This window comes from Nicotiana tomentosiformis, chromosome 8, assembly GCF_000390325.3.
Source record: "Nicotiana tomentosiformis chromosome 8, ASM39032v3, whole genome shotgun sequence".
Taxonomy (NCBI): domain Eukaryota; kingdom Viridiplantae; phylum Streptophyta; class Magnoliopsida; order Solanales; family Solanaceae; genus Nicotiana; species Nicotiana tomentosiformis.
Window position 1 is genome coordinate 53,337,633 of NC_090819.1, and position 14,448 is coordinate 53,352,080.

Consider the following 14,448-nt stretch of genomic DNA (forward strand, 5'->3'; position numbering starts at 1 on the left):
ATTGAGCTTGAAAGCATGCTAATACCACTGAGAAATGATTCAACAATCTCCAAAAATACCATATGATGGGTTCAGCATTTTCCTTAGCATTTGGACATATCAGTTTGTGCAGAGTCCAATCTTGTGAAGCCATCAGTCTGGGGTTCTTCTCTCTGCTATCCTAATCCTAAGGTTAGGTGATTGAGATTTGTCTAGATTGATCAACCTCCTCCCTGCACTAGGCAGTTCAGAGAATGAATGAAACTCAGATGTACCTGCAAAATAGAACACAATGTTAGCTATAAAATCCGCCACTGATTTGCCTTCTCTGAACACATGTTGAAAGATCACATTGAAGTTGTCCTTCATCTCTATAATTTTCTTCACATCCTATGCAATTACCCAAGGAGGATCTCATTCCCCTTCTATTGCCTTCTTCATCGCCAATGAATCAGTCTCGAGTATGAGAGGGTGAAAATCATGCTCCACACAATATTCTAACCCTTGAAGAATAGCCTTAGCTTCAGCCACCACATTAGTTGTCACTCCCAGGTCTACTGCACTAGCATACACCACATCACCTTCATCATCCCTCACACAAAAGCCTAGGGAGCTAGGTCCAGGATTGCCCCTTGAAGCTCCATCAGTATTACATTTGCACCAACCATGACAAGGAAGCTGCCATGTTACTCTTGTAGTGATCAATATAGGTTTATATCCTTCAAAGTATTGAATCATGTCTGGCCATAACAATGGAATATTAGGGATCCAAGCATACCCCACCCTTGCCAGTTGATGCAATGTCCTATTTATCTCATGAATCACCCTATTTGTGGACATTCAACCACCATGTTTACCTGCATTTCTTCTCTTCCACAACTCCCAAGTGATAATAGCTAGTACTGCTTGAAATAGTGGCTTTAATTTCGGATAACACTGTGCATACCACCAATGCCTTATAATCTGCTTCAAGTGAATCAATTACACAGAAATTCCAGCAGCCCCCATGAACAAGTTCCATACCTTAGAGGCAGTAGGACTTGTGACAAATATATGCTCAATGGATTCCTTTTCGGGCTGCTGACAACACCAACACCTAGACATCACCATTTGCCCTTGCCTCCTCCACATGTCATCGGTGGCTATTTTCTTCCTCCACAATCTCCACAAAAAGAAGGATATCTTGAATGGAAAACCTTTAATCCACATTAACTTGAATTCCTGATTAGGATCTGCCCTGTGCCTTAATATTTGCCAAGCACAGCTAACACTGAACTTGCCTGAAGGAGTTGGCATCCAGTATGGCTTATCCCAATAACCCTCACTGCCTTCATAGTGCATATTTAGCCTTATATGTTCTGCAATTTCCTCATTGAAAGTTTGATCTAGCAGCTGATCATCCCATGTTTCCCCTTGCCGCAGTTCTGCCACCTCCTGAAGACCTTCATTGATTGGAAAGTCTTTAGGTAATACATGATAAAGTGCACCCAATCCAGTCCAATTTTCATGCCAAATATTAGTTGTTCCACTCTTCAATTCCCATACGATCTCATATTCTACTTCTTCCCTAGAATTCAGCATTTGTCTCCAAACATGAGACCCTCCCCTAAAATGCACCACAGTTAGTGGCTCCTTCTTGCAATACTTATTCCACATGAAATTAGGCCACAAAGATTTTGTGGTCCTAAACCTCCACCATAGTTTAGCAAACAGTACCCTTGAGACATCATTTAAGGACCTAAAATCTAGCCCCCCTTCCTCTTTAGGAAGGCAAAGATTTTGCCATGAAGCCCAGTGTCTGCTTCTCCCTTCTTCCTTTGTGCTCCAAACGAACCTAGCAAAAGTCTTATGTAGATGCCTCAGGATGCTGTTTGGTGGATCAAGGACTGATAATATGTGAACTGGCATACTTTGTAACACACTAGATTTAAGGCCCCGTTAAAAATTTTCTAATGATTTAATATTTTAAAGTGCGACAACGGTATTTGGGAATAACATATTCGAGTATCAAAGGAGACCTATAGGGTAGAACCGCATTATTTTGACATCAATAGTGTTTCAATGACGTCGTTGCTTCGCGTATATGTGGTATCACATTTAGCAAACGAGCTCCAAATTCAGTTTTTATTGAAGAATTAGATCCATATTGAAATTACGGAGCCGTAGCAAAAAGAATCATCGAATTTGGACATCGTATGTGAGAGTTATGCCCATTTTCAGGTGAAATAGAAATGATTTCCCATCGCCAGCGCCCAGGGTACGCTAGCCCTGGCGCTGGGATTTTTGAGGTTCTAGGAATTGGGCCATAGGTAGCGCCCCACGCTGCCTGTGATGCCCGAAACGCTATATATACTCATTCGGGGTTCATTTTATCCCATTTTTCTTGACCGAACTTTGGGGTTTTCCTCCATTCTCTCAAGACCTCTAACTCCCCCCATCTTCAAGGTGAGTAATCCCTACTAATTTGTTGTTTCATTCCATCAATTCCACCCTAAAACTAACTCAATCATCCATAAAATACATAGATCTTCAAGAAATTTCTTCAAGAACTCAAAGGAGGGTTTTTGCAAGAGTTCTTCCAAAAGGTAATCCTACACCCTTAGACTTACATGTATGGATATATTATAAGAATATGAGTATGAATTAAGTATTGGAACTTATGGTATGGTGATTGAAAGCCATAAGTTCCCAAGTTAAATACATAACCATTGTAGAGATTGAAAGATGATTACTTGATGGATTTTTGTTAGTTGAGGGTGGATGGATGGTCATGTATGTGATGTTTGGAGTTATGGATTGTTTAAGAATGATGGTGGGATAAATTGTTGGTAAATGGTAGTAGTTGGATGAACTAATTCTATGGTTAAGAGATGTAGAGATTCATGCCTACTAGGTGTTTGATAAAATGGCCTAAATTATGGAATATGTTACTAATGTTGGTCCCATTGAATTATGTTGATGTAGATTGAAGTTGTAAGAGTAGTTGGTGGTTTTAATATCACTAAAGAGCTCCATAAAGGTATGTTGGCTAAACTCTTCTCTTAGAATTGAATCCCATGATATTCATGTAAATTATGTAAGTCCCAAGTGATTCATTATGAAACTGGCTATTCCAAGTAAGATCGGGTTGCAAGATATATGTTCAACAAGCATCCCAAATTCTTTATTCATGTTATGTTACCTATTGAGGATGTGTTAAAATATGGGTTGTGTATTAATAATGTTTCGACTTTAAGTCAAGTTCAAATGAAGGCTAATATGTCAAATTTTGTGAAATATCTCTATGTGCCTTAGACTCTAAATTGCTCACATGTGTACTACAAACCTTGATTTGAATTGTATTTGTTGTTGATGATGATAATGATATTTGAAATTGATAAGGTGAGCATGAAACACTGAATATGGCCAACGTGCCAAGAATGATCTTATAATTAAGGCCATTAGTGCCAATGAAATGAAATGATGTGAGAAAGGTTATGAAATGAGTCTCGAATCAAATGTTTTAAAATGACTTCGAAAATAGAATTGCCTAAAAGCTTTCGTACTCAAGTCATGCCATAAGTGGTTGTTTTAACAAATACTATGCTTTGTGAGTATTTCCAATGTGTTTTGCATTCTTACATATTCGTGAGTGGAAATTGTGTATTGCCCCTTGTGGGGGAAAATGTGTCAAGAATAAATGGTGTGTTATTTGTTGATGATTTAAACTTGCGCATCAATTGCCAATCGTTTTACTCCACTTCTCGGAAAGAAATCTATAGTGCTTAAATTGGTCATTTCAAATGACCTTAAAGTTGTTATTTCCGGAATATTATATGTATGTTGATATTTATGATGATGATACATGAAAGAGAAGAAATAAAAGTGTGGAATAACAAATATGGCCACCGTGCCTTGAATAAAGAATCTTGTGAATGGCCAAAAGAGCCAAGGAAATATTGTTGTTATTATTGGTTGAAAATACTAGTGGAGATTTATACAATGTGGAAGATGATGAGGTAAATACATTTGTACCTATGTTATTTTTGTGAATTATTCCCCTTATTTGGGATGAGATTGATGTGATAAAATTATTCCTCTTAATTGGGATAAGATTGATTGATATAAAAGGGTTGATGTCTCGAATAAGACAGCCTAGCCGATCGGGTCATGATCGGACACCATGCCGCACACATGGTGGTGATTGTGCTGGAAATTGTAATTGAAATTGAGATTTTGGTTGATGTCTTCAAATAAGACGGCCTAACCAATCGGGTCGTGATCGGACTCCGTACAAAATTTACGGTGGTATTAGTATTGATGGTAATTGTGGTTGATGTCCCTAATGGATAGTCTAGCCGATCGGGTCGTGATCGGACTCCGTGCTAAGAGTACGGGGGTACTGGTTTTGTGAATAATTGTATTGTGAATAATACTATTGTGAATAATGGTATTGTGGACAATGGTATATCGATATTAAAAATCTCCCAATGTGAGATATGGAAATCTATTTGAACAGTGTCTTGATCCTAAATTAAGGTTTGATGTTGATTAAAGCTTCCTTTGATATCATGATAATCTTGTTGTATTATTTGTCATTCTATTGAGAGGGTGTTTAGTTATACATACTAGTGCTATTCGACAGTACTAACGTCCCTTTTGCCGGGGGCGCTGCATCTTTCAATGGATGCAGGCGGTTCCACAGCAGGAGACATTGATCAGTGATAGCAGTGCACCTTCTTCCCAACTGACTTGGTGAGCCCCACTTCATTCCGGGGTCATGTATCTTTTGTACCTTGTGTATTCTGTTTGAGGTATAGCCGGGGCCTTGTTGCCGGCATTATCATTGTACTCTTCTTTATCCATAGAGGCTCCGTAGACATAATGTGGGTTGTGTATTGGTGCTGGGAAAGACAAAATAACAACGAGAAGCCCGGGGATGAAAGGCCACCCGCTGACCCCGTTGAAATTCGGGCAGTGGATACGATTGTTGTTAATTTGCATGTGGTCATCGAAGCGAACATTCTGGTCCCAAAAATAGCATCCATGATGGAATCTGATCTACAGTTCGAAATACCCAAAATATTGGAGAAGACAGGATCATCCTGCGTATGATCTTCGAAATGCTGCAAGCTCAACAGGTGGCTATACCTCAGTTGCAGAGCCAAACCCAGGCACCGAGCAGGGCCGAGCCCGGTCCACCCCAAGAAGTCACCCACAGAATGGGGCCAGCTGTGGTAAGGTCGAATGAACAAGAATCGGGGATAAACCCCGAAATTATAAAGATGATCGAGGAACTGACAAAACGGATATAGTTAGGGAAAAAGATGATTGAAGCAAATGACAAGAAAGTGGAAACCTATAACTCCAGGGTTGATCAGATCCCGGGGGCGCTACCAATACTGAAGAGTTTGGATTCCAAAAAATTCGTACAAAAGCCTTCCCCCCCCCCCAGCGCAGCTCCCAAACCGATCCCCAAGAAGTTCTGCATGCCCAAGATTCCTAAGTATAATGGAATGACCGACCCCAACGAGCATGTCACCTCTTACACGTGTGCCATTAAAGGGAATGATCTAGTGGATGAAGAGATCGAATCTGCATTACTATAGAAATTCGGGGAAACCCTATCAAAGGGAGCAATAATATGGTATCATAATTTACCACCTAACTCTATCGATTCTTTTGTCGTGCTTGCAGATTCTTTTGTAAAAGCACAAGCATCTGTAAAGGTCGAGACTAGGAAGTCGGACGTCTTCAAGGTAAAGCAAAAAGAGAACGAGATGCTAAGAGAGTTTGTATCTCGTTTCCAAATGGAACGAATGGATCTACCATCAGTCATAGACGATTGGGCCGTTCAAGCTTTCACTCAAGGGCTAAACGAACGATGCTCAGTGGCTTCACAACAGTTGAAGCAGAATTTGATTGAGTACTCGACTGTTACCTGGGCCAATATACATAATCAATATCAATCAAAGATTAGAGTCGAAGATGACCAGCTGGGGGCTCCTTTTGGTTTCGCTACCAAAAGAGACATCGATCGAGAACCGAGGATGAATAGAGATCGCAACCAGCCATATAATAGAGATCGTAGGGGCAACGGACATGGGCGCAAATCCATACAAGGTGAGAGGAGAAGCGAACGAGGCCAAGGCACTCGAGGGTTGATCAGCAAGAATGGTTTCGACAGGCACACCGGACCTAAGGAAGCACGGCGATTGTCAGATTATAACTTCAATGTTGATGCATCCGCCATCGTATCGGCTATCGGACGCATCAAAGATACTAAATGGCCTCGACCTCTACAGACCAATCCAGCCCAAAGAAATACCAATCAAGTATGCAAGTAGCATGGCACCCATGGCCACATAATGAAAGATTACATGCAATTGAGAGAGGAAGTAGCCCGGTTATTCAATGAAGGGCACCTTCGGGAATTTTTAAGTTATCGGGCCAAGAATCACTTCAAAAATAGAGAGTTCAATAGACAAAACGAGTAAGAAGAACCGCAACATATTATTCACATGATTATCGGAGGGATCGGTGTTCCCCAAGGACCAGTGTTTAAACGCACTAAAGTCTCGATCGTAAGGGAGAAGCGATCTCGAGCTCAGGATTACATACCGAAAGGAACTTTGTCCTTCAACGACGAAGACGCAGAGGGAATCATGCAACCCCATAATGATGCACTGGTAATATCTGTACTCATGAATAAAACTCAAGTTAAGCGTGTGTTAATTGATCCAGGTAGTTCGGCCAACATCATTCGATCAAATGTCGTAGAGCAACTCGGTATGCAGAACAGGTCGTGCCCGCGGCCCTAGTACTAAATGGATTCAACATGGCATGTGAAACTACTAAAGGCGAGATAACTTTGCCAGTAAACGTCGTCGGGACCATCCAAGAAATGAAATTCCACATGATCGAGGGCGACATAAGGTATAATGCCCTATTCGGAAGACCATGGATCCACAACATGAGAGCAGTACCCTCGACCCTTCACCGGGTTCTAAAATTCCCAACACCAGAAGGAATCAAAACAATCTACGGGGAGCAAAACCGCCGCAAAGGAAATGTTTGCCGTCAATGAAGTGATTCCGATATCGTCACTCTCATAGACAAAAGGGTCAAATTCGAAGGAGGAGACCAAATAGCAATCACAAACGCCAGCCTCGACCCAACTAGAAAAGCAAGAGTCTGACGAAGATGATGATAATGGGATCCCCGATGATTCCGGTGCTACCAAATCAATGGTCGAAGAACTTGAGCAAATCACACTAATCAAACAATTGCCAAAACGAAAGGTATACCTGGGCACAGGGTTAAATCCCGAACTCAGGAAAAAGCTTATTCAATTTCTTAAAGCTAACATAGATTATTTCGCTTGGTCCCATCTTGACATAACAGGGATCCCACCAGAAATCACCACCCATAGACTAAGCTTGGATCTGAAGTTCCATCCGGTAAAACAAAAAGGAAGACCCCAGTCCGAGGTCAAACATGCTTTCGTCAAAAATGAGGTAACCAAGCTTCTTAAAGTAGGGTCGATCCGTGAAGTAAAATACCCCGAATGGTTAGCAAACGTAGTAGTAGTTCCTAAAAAAGGGAACAAACTTAGAATGTGTGTAGATTACAAGGATCTAAATAAAGCATGCCCCACAGATTCTTTTCCTTTGCCTAATATCGATCGCATGATCGATGCCATGGCTGGCCACGAGATCCTCAATTTTCTCGATGCCTATTCCGGGTACAATCAAATACAAATGAGCCTGCTACAATGTAATGCCATTCAGATTAAAAAATGCCAGTACCACTTATCAACGCCTAGTAAATTGGATGTTCGAAGAACAAATAGGAAAATCTATGGAAGTTTACATTGATGACATGCTAGTTAAGTCCCTGCGAGCAGAGGACCATTTAAAGCACTTACAGAAAAGTCTCAGAATATTGAATAAATACAACATGAAACTAAACCCAGAAAAATGTGCATTCGAGGTCGGGTCAGGCAAATTTCTCGGGTTCATGGTATCTAACCGAGGAATCGAGATCAACCCCGATAAGATCAAAGCCATCGATGACATCACAGTGGTAGACAGCGTAAAGGTCATGCAGAGGTTAACCGGATGCATGGCCGCCCTGGGGTGATTCATTTTGAGGTCCTTCGATAAAGGCCATCGATTTGTTTTGTTGCTAAAGAAGAAAAATAATTTCACATGGACCTCGGAATGTCAGCAGGCCTTGGAAGAGCTCAAACAGTACTTATCGAGCCCACCGTTGCTTCATACACCAAGGGCAGATGAACAACTTTACTTATATTTGGCAGTATCGGAGGTAGCGGTAAGTGGAGTCCTAGTCCAGGAAGAATGAGGTACGTAATTTCCCATTTATTATGTCAGTCGGACCTTAGGAGAGGCCGAAACTAGATATCCCAACCTTGAAAAATTGGCGCTCGCTTTAATAAGCGCCTCTAGGAAACTAAAACCAAACTTTCAATGTCACCCCATATGTGTTGTGACAACATATCCACTTCGAAATGTTTTGCATAAATCCAAGCTTTCGGGACGATTGGCCAAATGGGCCATAGAAATCAGCGGGTATGATATCGAATATCGACCCCGAATAGCAATTAAGTCTTAAATTTTGGCAGACTTCGTAGTTGACTTCACACCGGCCCTAGTACCCAAAGTCGAAAGAGAACTATTGATAAATTTGGTTATGTCTTCATGAATCTGGACCCTCTTCACGGACGGTGCCTCGAACGCAAAAGGGTCCGGGCTCGGCATCGTACTAAAACCACCCACAGGCAACGTGGTTAGACAATCTATTAAAATTGTGAAATTTACTAACAATGAGGCTGAATATGAGGCCATGATTGCAGGTCTCGAACTAGCCAAAGGCTTAGGAGCGGAGGTGATCGAGGCCAAACGCGACTCATTCCTCGTAGTGAATCAGGTTAACGGAACCTTCGAAGTTAGAGAAGATAAAATATTTATTCATCAATAGATATATGAAGATTGAGCTTAACTCAAATAATGAACCATGATAGTGCAAATTTGATAATTGAAAACATCGTTAGAGTGAATATCATTTGATAATTTCTTTTAAAAATAAATAGCCAAAATTTATAGCATAACTTTTTAGTGGTCTTCATGTCTTTATATCTTTAGGAAGGTAAAGTGTCACGATCCGAAAATCCCACCCTCGGGACTATGATGGCGCCTAACATTGCACTTTCTAGGCAAGCCAACGTGAGAATAATTTATCCATTTTTAACAATTTAGATTAAATGATGATAAAGAAGCTGAAATAACTGCAATAAAGCTGAGGCAAGGTACAGAAAAACCATAATAACTGATACATCTAATACAATCCTGAATCCGATGTCACAAGTGCATGAGCTACTAGATTAGTACAAATAAAGGTCTGAATAAAATAAATTGTTTGAGGGAAAGTACACAGCTAAGATAAAGAAGAAGGGGACTTTAGGGGCTGCGGACGCCGAGCAGCTATACCTTAAGTCTCCACTCAATAGCCGACCCGAGCAATCTATGAACTGACGCTGGGACCGACTCCAAAATCTGCACAAGAAGTGCAGAGTATAGTATGAGTACAACCAATCCCATATACTATGTAAGTGTCGAGCCTAACCTCGACGAAGTAGTGACGAGGCTAAGGTAGTCACTTACAATAACATGTACACAGTATAAAATAATGGCAGGACAGAAAATGCGGGAACGAATTAAAACAGTTAATACATGAAAGTATCTCAATCTCCAAAAGAAACCCAGTAAATGCCAGAAATACCAATCCTTAGAGTCTTGTATGAATATACCGAAACCAACACAACACGATAAGGAAACAGAAACACATAGACTGTTGCGGCGCGCGACCCGATCCCACCATATAATCAGAATCAATATCATAATTCACCCTTATTTCACTGTATCAATCCACCCTTATTTCACCTATTGCGGCGTGCAACCCGATCCTACCGTATCAATATAAATTCACCCTTATTTCGCTATATCAATCCATCCTTATTTCACTTATTGCGGTGCGCAATCCGATCCCACCGTACAGTATGAATAAATCAATAAGTGCATTTAATATAACAACTTAAATATCAAGAGTCCTCTACGAGTAATGGATATGAAGCAGAAACAGAAAGGGAAACTCGTATGAAATTAAGAATCCACTACAATGAATACTAAACAGCAGGACAATTCATATAAATAACAACTAAGGGTACAAGTAAGTTATGAATGCACGGGAAAATCTAACATTTTTAACACGAGAATAATAAGTGACAAGTATCAATTAAAGGAATGGGAAGAATTTAAAACACGTAACAGTTAAGGCATGAAAGGAAATAATTAATGAAATGCGAAAAATCAGGGAAACAAGTAATTCGGCGGCGTATAAGCACTCGTCACCTCGCATATACGCTACAACACATGAATTTCACATAGCACATAGTTCAAGGGTTCCTAATTCCCTCAAATCAAGGTTAAACCCAACACTTACCTTACTCCACAGTCAACTCAGAGCTCTACCAGGGCCTTTCCTCTAGTATCCACCTCCAAACCAATCGTATCTAACCACAATCGACTCGATAACGTCAAATAATGCTAAGGGAATCAATTACAATACATAAAGTTGGGATTTTTACATTATTCCCAAAAGGTCAAAAAAGAAAAATCCAACCCCGGGCTCGCTTGGTCAAAACCCGAGATTCGGACAAAAACCCGTTTACCCATTCACCCCCGAGCTCAATTATGTCATTAGTTTTGAAATCCGACCCCAAATTGAGGTCTAAATCCCGAATTTGAAAATAAACCCCAATTCTTCCCAAATCCCTAGTTTTCTACCATGGAAGAACAAAGATTAAGGCTAGAAATTAAAAGGGTGATGTTAGAAAATGGAAGAAAATGAATTAAAGTGTACAAACCTATGAATTGGTGATGAGTGTTCTCTTCAAAATCGCCTCTAGGCCGAGCTATAATGGAAAGTTTGTGAAAAATAGGTGAAATCTCGTTTTTGAAATGTTTAAATGACTGGGCGTCAGGCCTTCTTCGCGTTCGCGAAGGGCCTGCCGCGATCGCGAACCACATCAACCCAAAAGGCCTACGCGTTCGCGAGTTTACTCATGCATTCGCGAAGGCTGATCCCCCAGGCCTTTGCGTTCGCGTAGAGTAATGATGGCTTCCCCCTCCCAGGTCCTCATTACTACGCGTTCGCGAGTCCGCATTTGCGAAGGGAAACCCCTCATTTACTTCGCGTTCGCGTCCAGCCCTTCGCGTTCGCGGAGATTAAATTCCACCCCTAGCCCAGCTTACTCTTCGCGATCGCGGGAGTACCTTCGCGATCACGAAGAAGAAAACACCAGATGACAACAGAAGCTAAGGAAAACCATAATTTCTAAGCTTCAAAACTTCCGTAGCCTATTTGAAACTCACCCGAGCACTCGGGGATCCAAACTAAATATCCACACAAGTCCAAAAACACTATAGGAACTCGATCACGCGATCAAAATACCAAAATAACACCTAGAACTACGAATCGGACACCAAAACAAATGAAATTTTCAATAAAACTTAAGAACTTTCTTTTTAACTATCGGACATCCGAATCACGTCAAATCAACTTCGTTTTGCACCAAATTTTGCAAAAATGTCATAAATACAGTAATGAACCTATACCAAGCTCCAAAACCAAAATCTGGACCCGATAGCGATAAAGTCAAACTTCAGTCAAATTTATAAATTCTTAAACCTTTAAACCACACATTTTTAACAAATTGCGATAACTTGAGTTAGGGACCTCCGAATTCGATTTCGGGCATGCGCCCAAGTCCCAAATCACGATACGGATCCACCGGGATTGTCAAAATATGGGTCCGGATCCATTTGCATAAAACTTTGACCGAAGTCAACTCAAATGAATTTTAAGGCACCGATTCATATTTTATTAAATTTTTTATATAAAAATCTTTCGGAAAAAGATACGGATTGAGCACGCAAATTGAGAAAGGCTAAAAGGAGCTATTTGGTGTTTTGAAACACATAATTAAGGGTTAAAGCTCTAGATGACCTATCGGGTCATCATATTCTCCACCTCTAAAACATACGTTCTTCCTCGAACGGACATATAAAAGTACCTGGACTGGTGAAAAGGTGTGGATATCTACTCTGCATGTCCAACTCGGACTCCCAAGTGGCTGCCTTGATTGGATGGCCTCTCCATTGCACTCGGACTGAAGGATAACTCTTTGACCTCAACTGTCGGACCTGCCGGGCTAGAATAGCTCTCGGCTCCTCCTCATAAGTCAAATCCTTGTCCAAGTGGACTAAGTTAAAATATAACACATGGGACGGATCACCGTGATACTTTTGGAGAATAGACACGTGGAACACCGGATGAACTATTGATAAACTAGGTAGCAATGTGAGCATGTAAGCCACCTCACCCACTCACTCAAGAATCTCAAAGGGCCTGATATACCTAGGGCTCAACTTGCTCTTCTTTCCGAACCTCATCATACCCTTCATGGGTGAAACCCGAAGCAATGCTCTCTCTCCAACCATGAATGAAATATCACGAACTCTACGGTCGGCATAACTCTTCTGCCTAGACTGAGCTGTGCGAAGTCGATCCTGAATAATCTTGACCTTATCCAAGGCATCCTATACCAAATTTGTACCCAACAACCGAGCCTTCCACGGCTCAAACCATCCAACTGGTGAACGGCACCGCCTCCCATATAATGCCTCATAGGGAGCCATCTGAATGCTCGACTGATAGCTGTTGTTGTAGGCAAACTTTGCAAGTGGCAAGAACTGATCCCAAAAACCCCCAAAATCCATAACACAAGCGTGAAGCATGTCATCCAATATCTAAATAGTGCACTCTGACTGTTCGTCCGTCTGGGGATTAAATGATGTGCTCAACTCAACCTGCGTGCCCAACTCGCGCTGTATTGCCCTCCAAAAGTGCGAGGTGAAGTGCGTACCTCAATCAGAAATGATAGACATGGGCACACCGTGAAGACGGACGATCTCGCGGATGTGGTTGAGATCCTTTGGCCTGAACAAATACTATAGACTCCGATGATCCGTGAATGCCTCGCACGACACACCATAAAGATAATGCCTCCAAATTTTCAACGCATGAACAATGGTTGCCAACTCTATGTCATGAACAGGGTAATTCTTCTCATGAACCTTCAACTATTGCGACGTATATGCGATCACCCTGACATCCTGCATCAATATTGCACCGAGCCCAACACGAGATGCATCACAATACACCGTGTAAGATCCTGAACCTGTGGGCAACACCAACACTGGTGTCGTAGTCAAAGCAGTTTTGAGCTTCTGAAAGCTCAACTCACACTCGTCTGACCATCTGAACGGGGCACACTTCTAGGTCAATCTAGTCAATGGGGATGATATAGATAAAAATCCCTCCACCAACCGGCGGTAATAACCCGCCAAACCTAGGAAACTCTGGATCTCTATAGCTGAAGTGGGTCTAGGATAGTTCCGAACTGTCTCAGTCTTCTTAGGATCCACCATTTTATGCCTTTTACAGATACAAAGTACCCCAAGAAAGCGACTGAGCCTAACAAAAACTCGCACTTTGAAAACTTGGCATATAACTGGTTGTCTCTCAGAGTGTGAAGTACAATCCGAAGATGCTGCTCGTGCTCCTCTCGATTGCGGGAGTAGATCAAGATATCATCAATAAATACAATCACAAAGGAATCTAAGTAGGGCTTGAACACACGGTTCATCAAATCCATAAATGTTGCAGGGGCATTCGTCAGCCTAAATGACATCACTAAAAACTCATAATGCCCATACCGAGTCCGAAAAGCTATCTTAGGGACATCGGATGCCCTAATCTTCAACTGATGGTAGTACCCAGACCTCAAATCAATCTCCATAATTACCTTGGAACCCTAAAGCTGATCAAATAAGTCATTAATACTCGGCAATGGATACTTGTTCTTGATGGTGACTTTGTTCAATTGCCAATAATCTATGCACATCCTTATCGATCCATCTTTTTTCTTCACGGACAACAAGGGCGCACCCCGGAGCGAGAGACTAGGTCTAATGAAGCCCTTATCAAGCAAATCTTACAACTGCTCCTTCAATTCTTTCAACTATGGCAGGGCCATACGGTATGGTGGAATAGAAATGGGCTAAGTGCCCAGAGCCAATTCAATACAAAAGTCAATATCTCTGTCGGATGGCATCCCCAGCAGATCTTCATGAAACACCTCTGGAAACTCACGAACGACTGGTAGTGAATTCATGGAAGGAACTTCCGCACTAGAATCGCGAACATAAGCCAAATAAGTTAGACACCCCTTCTCGACCATACGGCGTGCCTTCACATGAAAGATAACTATGCTAGTAGAATGGCCAGGAGTCGCCCTCCACTCTAATCGAGGCAACCCCGGCAAGGCTAAGGTCACCGTCTTGGCGT